We start from the raw sequence: 17,283 nt of genomic DNA, 5'->3' as shown, positions 1-17,283 counted from the left end.
TAATAACACAAAACCACGGGATGGAATTGTTTGTTTCTTTCTTATTGTAATCGTTTTCTGGCCAAGGAAAGGCAGGCTAGAAGGGAAATGAGCGGTGGAGATCCGCGTGTGGGTCTCAGATACCTGTCCCCTGCCGAGTAAGCGGGGGAATTAGCTGGGGTTTGAACGCCCCGGGCGATGTCGGAGCAGGGTGGTCTGTGAGACCCTGCTTTGTGCCACCAGCTTTGCCTGAACAGGCAATAAGTGACCATTAAATTCAGCTGACCCTCTAAGTCTCAGTGAATAGAAATTTCCTTTCAGAGGGGGCTGAGGCGAGTAAGAGGAGGAATCTCTAAAAGTGAAACTTAATCCGCACGTTCAGTTGGTACATTGCGACGCATCTGCGTTGCTCCCGCTAAACTCTCCCTCGAGGGATAGAGTTAAACTCTCGGCTGCAGGAACCAGATGAAATTCTACACTGGGCTTGTGGGTTTGTGTGCGCAGGCCTCTGCTCAAATGAAAAACAAATGTGATTCTATATATGTGTGTGTTTTGGAAATTTCAACTGGAACCGAAAATGTTATATTATTACAGGCTTGATGATTCGCGTTTATAAAGTGGATTTTTTTCTCTCTCGTTCTCCGCTGCTGTGATGAAATGTGCTTTGTGTTAGAGTTTTGAAAATAGCTTCCCGAGAGGCGTTGCTCTCCATTCCGAGAGAAAGAGAGTGAGCGTAATTAAAGCCAAAATGGTTTGCTTTGCTTTGTGAGGGGGTGTCATCGTTTGTGTCATCTATCGGTGTGCTGATGGAACTCATCTGAGGTTGTATGAAAGAGTCCATGCGAGGTGAAGATCAGAGCATACAGCAGTGACAATGAAAGCAGATGTGGGTGACATTAGAGCTGCTCAAACTCTGTGTGTGTGTGTGTGGACCTACTTAGCCACATTTTGGGGACAAATGAAGTCCTCATTTGTACGTTTAAAAGTGTAAAAATGCACTTTCTGTTATGGTTACGCTACTGTACATATGTAGCTGTGTATAACAATAGAAGTCTATGCAGTGTCCCATTTTGACATCCAAGTAAATGTGTGTGTTTGTGTGATTGTTGGACTTCACAGTTGCAATGCAAGATAAATTGTTTTCTTAACTTGTACTCCTCTTGTTTTCCATTAAAACATTCGACCATCCTTAAAATGAGAAATCATACAACCTTAATAAAGTTAAAGCTTAAAAGAAGAAAAAATAAGTCCTGATATCTTATAAAAATGTTGTTTCTCAAGTAAGTGTACTAACATTTTAATATTTAAGATGCTCCTGGAAAACAAGAAAAATATACCGATCATCCCATATGGAAATGTAATATATGTCATATACACTGCTGTAAAAAACAATTTGTTGAGTCAACTTAAAATAATTTGTAACCTGGCTGCCTTAAAATTTTAAGTTCAGTCAACTCAAAAAAGGTTTGTTCAACTTGAAATGTTAAATTATACTAAGTGACAACTTAGATATTTGAGTTGAATCAACTTAAAATTTTAAGGCAGCTGGGTTACTTCCCCATCTGTTAAGTTTAGCAAACACAAATATCTAAGTTGTTACTTAGTACAACTTAACATTTCAAATTGACTAAAATTATTTTAGTTGACTGCAGGAGGGTAACAAATTATTTTAAGCTGACTCAACAAATTGTGTTTTTTATTTTTTACAGTGCATGTGACCCTGGACCACAAAACCAGTCTTAAGTAGCATGGGTATATTTGTAGCAATGCACCCTTAAAAATAAAGGTGCTTCACGATGCCATAGAAAAACCTGTTTTTGTTTAAGTGGTTCCATAAAGAACCTTTTTGTCTCACAAAAGGTTCTTTGTGGTGAAAAAAAGTTTTTTTCAAATTGTAAAATAGTAAGAATGAGATGGTTCTTTAAAAAACTGAATGGTTCTTTGTGGAACCAAAAATGGTCCTTCTATGGCATCGCTGTGAAGAACCTTTTAATGCACCTTTATTTTTTAATGGGTCAAAATGATAATTTTCTCTTTTATGCCAAAAATCATTAAGTTGAAAGATCAAGTAAAGATCATGTTCCAAGAACTTCATTTGGACAACTTTAAAGGCGATCTTCTCAATATTTTGATTTTTTTGCATCCTCAGATTCCAGATTGTCAAATAGTTGTATTGTCCTTTCCTAACAAACCATACATCAATGGAAAGCTTATTTATTCAGCTTTCAGAGATATAAATCTCAATTTCAAAAAATTGATCATTTTGACTGGTTTTGTGGTCCAGGGTCACATATTTCATTTGTGTGTGGGATAAACTATGTAATATCACATCTCCCTTCACCTCAACTCTGCTTTTCAATACAAAATAGTATTTGTTGGACATTATTTGAAGTACTTTGTGGTAAATGTAAATGAACATAATCATTCAGTATGACTGTATAAAACAGTATTGCTGTTGTTCTATAGTAACACCAAAGTGCTTTTCTGATGTTGTCTCTCTCTCTGATGTCTTACTCTTATTTCTGTCTGTCTGCTGCTGTAATGTGCTCTCTTATGACTGATTTAGGGTTGATTACTCGTCTCTCTTCTTCCTCTTTACTCCCTTTCTCTCTTTTCTCATTCAGCGGTGGGAGGATGAGGGTTTGGATGGATAGATGTGTCGACATTCCTCTATAAACGTCTCTCTCTCTAGCTCCCCCTCTCGGCTCAGTGTCTGTGTGTACGTCACTACCTGAGCATCACACCTGTGTCTCTGTGAACCTGGCAACAGCCTGAGATTCTGTAAGCAAATCAGAATTGCCTGAGAGTTGCTGTATGTGTTTGGGTTTGACAGGGGAATTTTGAGGCCAGGGTTTTGGAGAGAAGGCGTGTGGTTAAAGTTAAACTGACATGGCTTCTAAAGCGGACATACGCACTGAAAAAAAAATGATAAAGTTGTAAATAGTTTATTGGACTACATTTTACAAGAAAATACCATTTTAGTCTTGCCATTTCTTTGTAATTATTTGTAAAATTCACTAGCAATTTGTGAGTGAAAATAGTTTCTACACCAGATATTCTTTCAGTGACGTTTGTGTAAAAAACAGCAACATGGGAAAAGAGCTGCACTGTGTGTTCCTAATAACTGTGCGAGTATGTGAGGCATTATTGGGTTAAGTGTAATAGCGTGCTATTGTTTCTCGCAGTGAGGTTTGTTTACTCCGAACTGCAGCTGAAAACGATTTGAGAAAGTGAATCACTGAAATCAGTGAAGGATTGTGCTGCACTGAAGGTGTGGAGAAAGTTCAAACTTGAGTTCACCTGTATACGATACTTCACATTATGTTTGAGTTAGGATTTCTACAGAACACAAAACTGTGGTTGGATAGACCCCATATATGTTAGTCGGTTTGGCTAATAAAGACTAAGTGAATGGACAACTAGTGTATTTTCTAACACACACACAAACACACACACTAGTGCATTGGCTTTTGCATTTCAGGAGAAAAAAATTTCTATGATCAGTGTTATTTTACTATGACGCACTATTAGAATTTTTATGAATAGTTTGAATTAGTTATTATTTTTATATTTTCTGTTTTTACTTTAATTTTTGTTAAGGTTGTAGTAATTTTTTTTTGTTTTGTAATTTTTTAAACTAATAACTCATGAAGCTTGAAGCTGCAGAGACATTTATTGCATTAACTGCAATGTTTTCGAAGAATAAATATTAAATGTAGTGTATTATTCTAAAGCCATTAGAATATTTTTTTTTTTTTAGTTTTAAGCATAAACCCATGTTAGAAAATAAGTCTTAAATTATGTAAATGATGTATATTTTTCTTACCTCATTGGCAAATTGTTTTAAGTATAAATCTAACAAAGCCTCAGTTTGCTACTGAGGTAAGAAAACACATCATTTAAGATTTATTTTCTGAAAACACGCTTACTGTCTAATGCAATTAATCTTTTCTTTAAAAATGTATAAATATTTTACTGCAAAACAAGACGAAAATACTTAGTGCTTGGATAAAAGCATCTGCTAAATGCATAAATGTAATTTTGAGAATATGTCAGTGAGTTTGTCACGTCTTTGTGGTTTCATCTGCACTTTTCTTTTCCATGTGAACAGCTTCTGTTATTCTGACAGTGTCTTTGGTCTATTTGTGTTGTCAGTTTATAGTGTAGATATAAATTACTGAAATATAATAGCCAACAATTAATGCACAAAGTATGGGGAGCATAAATGTCCCCATAAAACAAATAGAAGTTGTCTTTCTTTCAGTTCAGGACACGGAAATTGAATTGAATAGGCTGAAATCCACAGGAAGTTGAGATGTAAAGACAGGAAGGCTCATATTGCTGATGCATTCTGGGAAATGAAGTGTTATTCCACCATGGTCTTTCTCAGTGTTTTTGTCTTGTTTTCCAGTACACATATCTAAACATTCTTAAGTCAAGATGCATTTACTGGAGATGCAAAACAACAAAAGATATTAAGTCTTGTTTAAAATAAAACGAGTTTATGCTTAAAACAAGAACAAATATCTGCCAGTGGGGTCAGAATAAATAAACATATTTCAAATGAAAAACAAGATTGTTTTTAATTTGTTCTTGTTTTAAGCCAAAACTCACTCCATTTTGATTGATTTCTGAGAAGCCAAGACCTAATATCTTGAGTCATTTTGCTTCTCCAGTAAATGCATCCAGATTTAAGGAGGTTAAGACATTTGTACTGGAAAACAAGACAGAAATCCAGAGGAAGAACATGATTTTTGCAGTGTAGTGATGGTTGACTTCACTAACGGCAGTAAATCTAATACTGTCATACTTGTGAGCTGAGAAATGAATGCGTTTGTTTGCGCTCATAGAAACGGATGTTTGCTGTAATAGTCTGACTTTAAAGAGACGGAGAATGGTGGTCGTATGCAAATAGCGCAGGCAGCAGCGGCAGCCGCATGTGTTTGTGTGTTTGGCTGCGTAATTGAAAACAGCTGCGTGTGTTTTTGAGCTGCACTTTTACAAACTCAGCATGACTGTGTCTTTCTTTCTGTCTGTCTGTCTCTCTCAGCCTGTCTGTCTGTTTGAGCATGAGAGAGTGTGTGTGTGTGTGTGTGTGTGTGTGTTATATTGACGCTTGACAGTGATTTATGGGTGTGTTTGTGGCGCTGATTGTGGGTCAGGCTTCAGGAAGTGACTTTGTGAGTAAACTCTGTCGATTGAGTTGATTTGAGTTTAGGATCACACCATCCTGCCTCAAAGCTTCACTGACACAATATGAGCTCTGAAAGCACTTGAGGAAGAGATGAATGTGTTAAACCGCCACACAAACCCTGTGCAGGTGAAGGAGAACAAAGATGAAAATACAAAATTATGGTGGTGTTATTTTGTTTTGTTTTTTTATTTGAATTAGCTTTTATTTTAATATGTCATTTTTATTTTGGTTTAAGTTTTAGTAATTGCTTTTTGTTGTCATTAAAAAAAAAAAAAGTAGTACTTAAAATTCCTTATTCATTGTAACTGGTCACCAATGCAACATTTCAATTTTTTAATAGATTTTATATATATATATATATATATATATAAGTTTTTAATCTAATATTTATATTTTATGTTATTTAAGATTTATTTCAACTAACAAAATCAAATTTTACTTTTATACACATATATACACATAATATCTATACATTCGTTCAGCCCTAATATGAACTTTTGTTCAGTTGGTCCTTCAAGATTATGAATTATGAATTCACAGGCGTTTGTGTGGTTCACAGCGGGACGGTTGGGAGTATTTGTGAACTCTGTGTGTGTGTGTGCGCATGTGTGTCGTCTCTGCGTGTCGCCTTTGTGTGTGTGTGACAACTGACAGCCATGTGACTCAAATCATGACATGCTTATTATTTCCCATCATGCCTCTCTGCAGGCAGAGCCACGGCTACCAGACGCACGTTAGCGTCTCCTCCTGTGGTCAGTCAATTATTTTTCTATGTCATTCTCACGTTTCTATTCACTGACATATGAAGTGTGACCGTCAGGTTTAATCATAACACATTCTGCTCTGTTTTGACCTGGAAGGGACAGATAAACATGTCTAATAAATATTTTTTTTAGTGAGGGAACAACTTTGCAAATGTTTTAAGACTCTTAAAATGATTTCAGATTTTTTACAAGTATATTTTAGGCGATTTAACATGTTTGGTGTTTGGCAGCGTTGCCAGATTTTCAAAACAAATCCACCCAATTGCTTCTTAAAACTAGCCCAAAACTAGCCCAGTCGCGTTTTGAGGGGGTCCCTCATTAAAAATTGTGTTCGGGGGGGTGTAAAATATACGTTTTTGGTCAGAAGTCCCCTGGTAAATTGTCATTCCAGGGGCTAAATATGATGTTATTGGGGTCACTTAAACCCACAGACATGAAAAACATAGGGCCCTATGAAATCCGCTTTATTTTTTCCAAAATTCCATTTTTTTCCATTTTAATTGTTCTGGATTCCATTTCTTAACTCCTTGTTAATAGTAAATTAAATTTTATTAATCAAAGAGCATGTCTAATTAATTAAAATCATGAAACTTATACAATTTCGCATCAATTTAATAAAGGTTTAACAAAAATGACATGTTTAGGGCCCCTGAAATGTTTTATTTTTTCTCACCATGTTTTATTGTTATCAAATTCTGTGTTTTAGCATGTCTCATTATTTGAATGCATACTTCATTTATTCAAATTTATTCTTAAAATAACCTTATGAAAGGTTTTTTTACCCTCAGAAATGCTGTGTTGTGTATTTAAAATGTTCTGGTTATCAAATGAAGGCATAAAACATTCATTTCATTTATCTTTTAATTACTGAAAATTAGCAAACTTTTTTTGGCAAACAAAGGGGAATTTACTATTAAAATTAAAACATGGAAGAAATATTGTGTGATTATACACTAAAAAATAATATTTGTTTCGTTTTAGTAGTAGTAGTAATATATTTCAGGCACAATGTCTTGAAGTTAAACTGCACTTTTATTTTGACGGGTTGCCGTGTTTACCTTTACATTTCTGTGTGTATATGATATGATGCTAGTTTTTCTAAAATGGAACTAAATATTAAGTATTGTTCATGTATTTATGTCCTCATTTAGTGAGACGACAGATGCTCAAATCAACGTGAGCGTCAGGCGCGCTTCAATGTGTGTAGTAAACAAAACCGCTCGTCTGCTCCATTCATTAAAACACACAGAACATGCTGGATTCACATTTAAATGGTATTTTTGCAGCATAATATTTACAGATAGTAGTCCATATTGCGATTTGATTTAAGTGTAATGACCTACTTTTAATTAATTAATTCAAACTTTGACAAATTTTGTGACATTCCGTGTTATTCAGTAAATTCTGTTTTTATGACTAGATTCCACCATTCCGTCCACATTTCCCGCATTGTGGAAATCATAGGGCCCTAAAAACAACCCACGGCAACAGTGTTAAAGTAGACTAATTCCGCGAGAAAACCGTGGACTTGGCAACACTGCTGTTCGGGTCATTTTGCCCCGGGTATGTATGGAGTGCCATTAGGTGTCAAAAATACTTTTTCTAAAATTATCTATGAAGTTATATTAGTGTCATAAAACTTTTGTAAACCGTATGTAGCCTTTTTCTCATATCTCACACACTTTTGGAAGTGAATTTTGTTGATGATAATGGATATGTCATCTATTGACAAACTACCGCAGCATGAAAAATTGTCCCTTTTTTCATCTGAAAGTTATAAATTCAAAGGAATTTAATTAAATTCTATTCATTCCAATGGGGTTAATACTGGTAATTCTTGATTAAATGTTTGTATAAATTTAAGAATATAATCAAATAAAATTTCTCAGTAACATTGAAAAAAATATAAATATTTTGCATTGTAGTGTTTTTTGGCATGGTTTGTGTGTAACTGTACATTTCAAGGGAATTCTCAATTTTTAAGTGATAAAAAGGGGTAAATGCAGTAATAACAGTAGGGTATAATGGGATGAAAGGCGCTCCGAGGTAAAAGGCGTCTTTGATAATATTGTCCTCTAAATCACTAGATGGCACAAAAACGTGTCATAGCACTTTCGCTTTTCAAGATGCATGTGCAAATTTGTCTGATCCTTGATGTGAAAAGTCGATTCTGTGCTTGCTTGATCTAATATTTGATGTTTTTAAAAATGTTGTAGATTTAAGTAGCAAATGGGAATCGCTAAAATGAATGCATATATTTTGAGAAAAGTGTCTCAATTTCAGTTTTGTTTCAGACAATTAAAGCAACAGTTTTTAAATAATGAAAGAATATGTAAAAGTATGGTATTTAGGGTAAAAAGCGCCCCTGCTGTTGGGGCTAAAAAGCACAATAATTAACATGATAATTAATAAAAGGCTGACTTTTCCATTTGTTGACATGACATTGTTAGATTCAGATGGTAAATATCATATATTATGTTGAGTGTCCATCTTAGAGATAATCACCATGTTTAGAATAAAACCGTCATATTTTAAATTTTCGAGCGACTGCTGAAAACTCAACTCTTTCAACACTATTTGACTTAAAAAAACAACAACAACAACAAAAAAGACACACCTTTGTTCTACACCTTTCTTATTCTTCCCTTTCTAGCTTGTACTTATCTAAACAATGCTTGATAATATGGTATTAAGAGCACTTCCTGTATCGATTTGTCTCTTATGTCTCTTGATGTATTCCCCACTTGTAAGTCACTTTGGATAAAAGCGTCTGCTAAATGAATAAATGTAAATGTAAATGTAAAAACATGATAATAATCATATCATATAATAAAATATGATTTGTTGTTACTACTGTAAATCTATATTAAATTATTATGGGATCTCCTTCAGTGCTTTCAGAATCTTTACTTTTTAAAATGATTTTGTTTCTGTACTTTAAAATATATATTTTTATATTAACATATTTCAATGACAATATATTTATTGAACAAAAATTAATTTATTTTTCAAAATAAGCTGAAAATAGTACAAACTTTGCTAAAGTGATTATTTTGAACAAGTATTAACTTAGACATTATTTAAAAAACATTATTTTAGCTAAAGTATTTCAATACTGTGTGCTTTTAACCCTGTGTGTGCCACCTCATACATTTATAAGATTTTAAATATCTTCAAAATAAATGACTTGATTTATTGTCACACAAAATCTGTCACTTCATAAATATTCAATACAAACATATTTATATTTTTTTGCAATTTTAGGTGCAGTAAACAGCACATTTTTTATTAAGGTGTGCTTTTAGCCCCGTTGTATCCTAATCATAACTTTGAATTTCATTCACATTTACTCGCTAATGAGAAGTTAAACTGTTTTAGTTGAAAGATATGATGTTATGACTGTTTTATAAAATAACAATTCTTCGGGTTCAAACATACACAGATTTGAAATGCATTATGAGGTTTAAGCGCTTAAATTAATCTGATTTGTGAGGCGTAACCTGAGACGCCTCCTCTCAGCTCACTTGCTATCGTAACGCTCGCTTTTCATCCTCGCGACTGGATCGGTTTACACGTGATGTGCTTCTGAACGCTCGTGGACGGGCTGAACCTGATGTCAGACCTGCTTCAGGTGTTTGAGGTGTGTGTCGGCTGTTAATGCTCATCTGGAGTTGATCTGTCGTCTGACCCGTCTGCCCCGCGCATTACGTGTGTGTGTGACCGTATGAGCCGCGAATGTTGTTTCAGCGTTTGCATAGTCGCCAGGATTGTGTGTCTCCAAATCCTTCAAACAGCCTCGAAAAATTAGTGCTGGAGCGAAAGAAACCTGCTTACAGATGCTAATGTCTTCCATATGACTCTTGGATGTTGAATATGAATTCTCAGGCGGCTCGCTCAGATAACTCAATATCGCTGCGCGGCCGCAGCTCTGTTCCGAGGGTTACTTCAGCCCGAAATGGAAATTCAGTCATTAGTTTTTCACCCTCGTGTCGTTCCAAAGCCGTATGAGTTTCTTTCTTAAGTCAATAGCAGAAGGAGACGTTTAGTTGAATCTCTGAGGTGCTTTCGTCAATATAATGAATCAATGATTCATGGGTAAAGATTCAGCAGTAGTTCATGCGACTCTAAACTAAATCCATAATTATACTTTTATGTTGTTATTCACTGAAAATCTTTCCTTCTGTTCATAAAATAGTGGAGTCACGCCAGTTTTAATGTCAATGATGCATTAAAGATGTATAAAGATTTTAGTCAGAACTACAGCGTATAAGAAAAGATCAATGAGTAAAGACTTCATTTTTTTTTTTTTTTTTTTTTTTTTTTTTTTTTTTTTTTTTGCATTATGGTAATGGAAATTTTGCTTAATTGAAATGACTTCTTAAAAATAAGGCACTGGAAAAAATGTTTTGTTTTGTTTTTGGAAGTAAAACAGATGATTGAAGTATGCTTTACATGAAAATACTTAAAAAATTCACTTTTAATTCAATGTGTTACTTTCCATTTCTTTGTAATTCTTTGTGAAATTTACCAGAAATTTCTGAATTAATTTTTTTTCAATGTTTCAATGCGTCATCAATAAAACATTGTTTTGTAGAGTCACAGCAGACTTAATTTTGTTTAAAAATAGCTTTATTTTCTTTATACAGAATATAATTCAGAATACTTTTTTTGTAATTCATATTTTTTTCATCCCTTTTCTTTTCCTATTTTTAAAAACTTGCTAACTAAAAGTAAAATTATAACAGAAAAAAAAAAACATTTTAGTTACTTGAAATTTTACATAAACTTTAACCGAAATAAAATATTTTAGAAACTTTTTTTCTTGGCTAGTTGCCAAGGCAATGTTTCTCATTTTCCTTTAGTTTAATTTACTAAAATAACTAAAACTGAAAAAAGGGAAAAAAATTTTTTTAATGTAAAATAATAATAATAAAAAAATTATTATATAAAAATAATAATAAAAATTGATATTTACGCATTTTAGAAGTTTAAAATGATAATGATACTAATAATAATAATAATATAAAATAATAATAAAAAATTACATTTATGCATTTTAGAAATTTTAAAATAATAATAATAATAATAATAATAATATAAATTTAGCATTTTAGAAATATAAAAGCTAACATTAGAAAGCTAACTTTAAAATATATATATATATATTAAATAATAAAATAGAAAATGTAAAAAAAAAATCTAATAGTATCTAAAGTGCTTTTAACACTGTAAAGAACAACATGAGGGTGAGACAGACTTTTGATTTTTTTTGTGAATTATTCCATTAAATGTTGATGGAGTGTTTGTTCTCAGCAAACATTAGTGCTGGACGTTATTCCCGCGGTCGGTGTGTTTGTATGGGAGGATCTGACATTTAATAGGGAATTTCTGCGTGAGGTTTGGATGTTGCTTTGCTAGCGTGTTTATTTGTGTCGTGTGTGCCGTTGAAGCAGAATGGCTAACGCAGAATTAGTTTTGTGTTTATAAGCAGCTGCCAGATTTCTGCTGCGCACTGTTATTTTCTGAAGCGTTTGTTGGTTTTAGCGGAATCATCCCTCTGTCTTTGGGTTTATCGAGCAGTCGCTTTTAATCACGTCTCATCATAAACAACAATATAAAGTTAAAGACTGAAGGCATCTTTCATATTTCATAATTTCAGAGATGTTGACGCGTTTCATGTGTTTTTCCTGCTCGTTACGACTCTCATTTGGGTAATTATGAGGCGCTTCATTAGAGCTGCTTTTTATTTATGATGTTGTTTGTTGTTAGTTATGTGCATAAATCAGAAACTCATTAATTACACAAAGCCGACGGAGAGCGGATAAACCCCAGGACGTCCCGCGAAGAGTTTGATCTTCATCCTCGCAAGATATTCTCAATCCCTTTTCTCGCTCTTTCTCTTAGCGTGAAGGATTATTGTGTGCGTTTGTTATCCCATTTTACAGATCCTCAGACGTCCATTCATTCTGTCCACGGCATGTTCACGTACCACAATTAGAAAAGAGAAGAAAGACGAAAACAGTGAGTTTTTGAGTGGGAATGAATCTGTTGTCTAAATACTTATGTTATTCTCCAAATATTCTTGACGTACACTGATATTCAGGACAACTTAATGTATATAGTGATCATAAAGCTTCATATAGGTACTTACTCGTGCATTAGTTATATGATGGTTTGTGCAAAGAAAAGTCTATCATCCATTGCATTTAAGAACCAGTGAAGTGGTTTGCATTAAACGTATGAAATATCATAGTATGGATTAAACAATTATAATGAAACCATTGCAAAAAGTGCTTCCTCAGTTCATCCTTACATCAAGGTACATTTACTTGAGAAGTAAAATGACTAAAGATATTAAAAAAATTAGGTGAGTTTATGCTTAAAACAACAATAAATATCTGCCAATGTTGTCAGAAAATTCTTTATTTTTTAAAAAATTTATTATTACTTTAATTAATTACATATGGCCGATATTTGTTCTAATTTTAAGCATAAATCAATACTTTTTTTTTTTTTTTAGATACAAAAATTAAGTGAGTTTATAATTAAAACAATAACAAATATCTGCCAATGGAGTCAAATTATTTTAATTAAATTATTTTATTTTTTATTTTTCTGACCCCAATTGGCATATTAGGTTTGGTAGTTTAATGTGTTTAATAATTATGTTTATTTTATTTTTTTTGCAAGTAAATGTGTCTTTATTTAAGAATGTTTAGATATTTTACTGAAAAACAAGACAAAAACATGTTTACAATATGACTGCTTTCATATTGTGTGTTTTTTTTTTTTTTTTTAGTGTATCTATATAGTATTTTTATATTAATTTTTATTTCAGTTTTAGTTTTAGTTATTTTATTATATCAAGTTAAACTAAATGAACATGAGAAATGTTGCCTTGGAAACTGGTAGAAGTAAAATGATACAATTAAATATGTTTTTAATATTTTATTTTATTTCATTTCAAGTAACAAAAATGTGTTTTTTAGTTTAGGATAACTAAAATATAAACAGCAACGCATTAATCATGATTTTTTTGTTTAATATTGTGGAGGGCGAGCTGTGGAACGAATTGGAACGAATCCAATTAATTGAACGACTGCTCGTCTTTCCGAACGGGAACGCAGCGTTTGTGAGGCGCGTAGCATCTAAAACTTCCCTCTGGCTCTTCCAGCACAAAAGCTCTTGTGTTTCAGTCAAATTCCTGCAATTTTCAGCGAATTAATCTTTTTTTTTTAGGTGTGAGCATCGAGTCTCCGTCAACAAGTCTTTAGAGCGTAATGCTCTTAGCAGGTCATTAAGCTTTTTGAGCGTGTAACGGCGGTTCGGGGCGAACACTGAGCGCTTCTGTGTCCGTTCTCTGATCACTGACACTTTAATAAAGTCGTTTTAAGTTCAGCCGACTGAATTTTGCACCTTTTCTGCCGTCGCCATGGCTCCGGGGAAGCGAGGAGCATTCAGCGCCGTCCGCGAGCTTTTACATGCAAATGCGGAGAGAAATGCGTGCAGAGAAAGAGCTTTCAGTCGCTCGGCTTTTCTCTCAATCGTCTCCGTCTGACAGCAGCGAACTAAAGGAGCTCTTAAAGCGTGAAAAACGCCTTACATCTCCTGTCTATCTCTGGCTCTCTCTCTCCGCTGGGTCAGAAAGTTGCTCTTGATGTTTGCTCTTTAACTTTCCTCGCATTCCCGCCATATTCACTTCCTCTTCTGGGCAGCCAGATAAAGAGGGAATGCGAGAGGAGAACTATGTCGAATCGGCCACAATCACATCATTTACAAGTGAACTCGCTCTGAAGGAAGGCGTTTCGTATACGGGAGAGGGAGGTGAGGAGAGGCTGCCGGTGTCAGCCCGGTCGGGACGGGTCAGAGAGAACAGCGTGATGGGAAAAGGACGGACGATCGGGGAGAGAAGGGTTGTGAGGGATGTGAGAAGAGAACTAAATATTCGCTTCATTCTGTGTCTGTGAAATTCCATAAATTCAAGTCAAGTCGTCTTTATTTATAGAGCGCTTTTAACAATACAGGTTGCGTCAAAGCAGCTTTACAGTGTTAAATAGTGTGTCAATAATGCAAAACGACATGAATAGATGAAATTTTACTTTAAAATGTATTTTATTTCAGCTAGTTTTCAAAGCAAAGCAAAAAAAAACAAAAAATTATATAATATATATATATATTCATATATTAAAAAATTATATATTATTATATATTATTTATATCATTATAATTAATTATATAATTATTATGTATATAGAATAAAAATGACTAAAGCAAAATTATTGAAAATGTAACAAATTGACATATTGATCACATAATTTCTCACAGTGCATTTAACTATATTGATTTTTGAGTTTAGTTTTTTTTTCTGTCCCTATTAGCAGACATTTTGTTGTTTTAAGCATAAGCTGACTTGCATACATTTTTCAAGACTTAATATCTTGTCATTTTGCTTTTTCAATGAATGTATCTGTGTTGTACTGAAAAACAAGACAAAAATACTAAGGAAGAAAAATTAATTTTTGCGGTGGATTATTCAAATTCCTCAAACATTCTGATCAAATTCACAAATGGCACAAATTTCCCAGATTCAGACTTTTGGACCTGCTGTATGTAGCCTGTAGAGTGTGTGTGTGTGTGTGTGTGTGTGTGTGTGTGTGAGAGAGTGTAAGAGAGAAAGAGAGGCATGTATGGAGGGCTGTTGTGTGTGTGTTTGTGTGAATGGAGGGGGACACGAGAGGGTTCAAACAAAGGCATTGGGCTGAACACAGGCCCCAGTGTGCTGCTGCATGTGTGTGTGTGTGTTTCTCTTGTAAAGTTTAAGTGCCACTTCCCCCCGGTCAGCGCTGAGAGTGTGTGAGTGTGTTTCTGTGTTTGCTCTCAGAGGGTCGGAGTGTCGCCGTGGTGACCGACTCCACCTCGACAGATTGATGCTTCAACACTTTATCTATTTGAGTCTGTAGATTTCAATTTCAATACTTTAAAAGTTTTTTCAACTTATTTCATACAACAGGAAAATCCCTATCCTTAAAGAATTCTCAACAAATCTTCAGCAGAGCTTATTTATACATACACACTGTGAAAAATCTTAAAGAACAGTTTTATTCTTACATACACCAAATCTTACAGTTTTATTCCTCTCTATATTTTGAAAGTTTTTACTGAGGGTTTTGTTCATATTTCATTCACACTGATTTATACAACAGTTTATTCCTAAATACACTGTGAAAATTCCTATCTTTAAAGGCTGTGAGTTTTTTCTCCATTTCAGCAGAGCTTACATACACCAAAACTTACAGCTTTATTCCTCTCTATATTCTGAAGGTTTTTACTGAGGGGTTTGTTCATATATCATTCACACTGATTTATACAACATTTTATTCCTAAAAACATGTTGAGAACATATTTACTTTCCTATCTGTTGACAGTATTTTCTGATTTATGAAGTGATAAAAAGAGCAATCCAAAAACCCCTCTGGGAAAAACCTTGTTGTTATTATATGTTATGTTCAAACTCTAAAAATGTATTTAAATTAGCATATTTGAATTTGCATACATTTCAGAAAACTTGTAAAACAAGTTTCAGTTGCCTTAATGTACTGTGATTAATCAACTTAGGAATGTATGAGGAAATCTATTAGTTACATTTTTACAGTATTCACCTGTAGTGTCTTGCCTTAAGCCAGTAAAAGATAAAGCCATTATTATTTTTAATAATATTTACCACATAATACTTTTTTTCAATCTAGAACTCAAGCTGAAACTTGCACAACTTTGTGTAAGGTGAAATTGTTTGTTCAGATACTCAATTTGGAAAGTGTCTGAGTAAAGTCAAGAAAACTTTGGTTAGAAATGATCCTTGTTAAGTAGAGTATTCTTGTTAAGTTCTAACCAAAAATAGATTGAATCTTCCTACTAAAAAAAATCTGCCTTCAAACTTTTTTCCATTTCTTTAAATAACCCTTTTACAGAGCAAATGATCTGAGCTGCTGTCCACATTCATTTACAGCTCTAGACTCTTACTGTAACTACGCACTCATTTGTGTTTTAATTTCTCCAAGGGGATTTTAGCAGAAACATCTGGGTTCATATTTATAATTTTGACATGCAGCAGTCGTAATCCCACTAGACCTCACGGGACGCTGCTTGACCTCTGAACTCCCGGGGGTCAGAGCAGGAAGCCGCCCTGACCTTTGACCTCTGAGTGAGAGCGGGCCGTGTCCAGACAGCGAATAAGTTATGGCTCTCAAAAGAGCAGCTTTAACTCCAGCAGCGTGTGTGGACGCATGTGACTGTAAATCGCTGCGAGGGCGTTTGATCTCCACCGGGGCACCAGGGAACCTGTGGGACAAACACGGCGCTCGTATCAGGGACGGACGCACGCTGGAATGTGCTGATCCGACCAAGAATCAATCACATTAACACCAGCAGAAACGGGTCAGACGTCCTGAGAGAGCCAGACCGTTCCCAGGGCGGAGGATTTGTTTCATTTGCACACATTTGTTCAGAGATATGTCAGTGCAGAGCTGAAAATATATGTCTCAGCAGTTGTGTATTTGTCCCAGGGTTGTTAGTGTTAACTAAAACTAAAATCATGTTAAAAAAGCTAGCAGCATGTTTGCTTGATGTGTAAATCTGTCTGTTTACGTTACAAATACTTGTGAGTCGCAAAACAAAGAAGCATCGCAAAATTAGCCGCCTAATGACATGCAATCAGAGCGAAATTGTAGGCCAGGTAAAAAGTGCATGTTCACAGTATTGTTTAACTGAATACGCAGTGTATCTCCCTGCATTTGTAAAGATTACAGAGAACTAAATGCTTGCAAGTGCCATAAATTCATCCAGCGGTGGAATGAATTCAGTGTTAAAACTTGCTGTAAATTGTTTCATGTTCCACAAGTATTAAATGTAAAAATGTAACACGACTCAAAGCAGAACCTGAGATTCTGTTCACTCTACAGCTGCTGTCAAATCATCGAACTCTGTGTGTGTGTGTGTGTGATTCTCTGGAAAAATAAGGGAACAGGAAACAAAGGAGGAGGGAACAATGTGAAACGATTCCTCTTGGATAGACGAGTCTTTCACAGTGTTTGGCTCTCTGACAGCGAGTCTGATCCAGACGTGAACTATCACTCACACAAACCGAAATAAGACAAAACAAGACCTGAATATGCTGGCGCTGTAATTTAAGGAAATGTTTCTATAAACAGGGCTCAGTTATCGGGTTTTCGTGATAACCGTTCACCGTTAGTCTCATGGCAGCAGCTGCACATACAGTTTTTCAGTGAGTTTATATTTGATTGTGAATGTGGCAGAATTATGAGACATTTTGATTACACTGCAAACAAT

General features: G+C 34.5%; 1 protein-coding gene across 1 annotated transcript in view; it reads left to right on the top strand.

Annotated features, from left to right (window-relative positions):
• Window positions 1–17,283, top strand: part of LOC127176253 (protocadherin Fat 4) — a 94,388-nt gene that overhangs the window by 6,058 nt on the left and 71,047 nt on the right. The gene's annotated exons all lie outside the window — the stretch shown is intronic.

This window comes from Labeo rohita, chromosome 14 (genome assembly GCF_022985175.1).
Source record: "Labeo rohita strain BAU-BD-2019 chromosome 14, IGBB_LRoh.1.0, whole genome shotgun sequence".
In the NCBI taxonomy this organism is placed as follows: Eukaryota; Metazoa; Chordata; class Actinopteri; order Cypriniformes; family Cyprinidae; genus Labeo; species Labeo rohita.
Note: the sequence above shows the minus strand (reverse complement) of the source record. Positions and strands in the feature narration are given on the sequence as shown.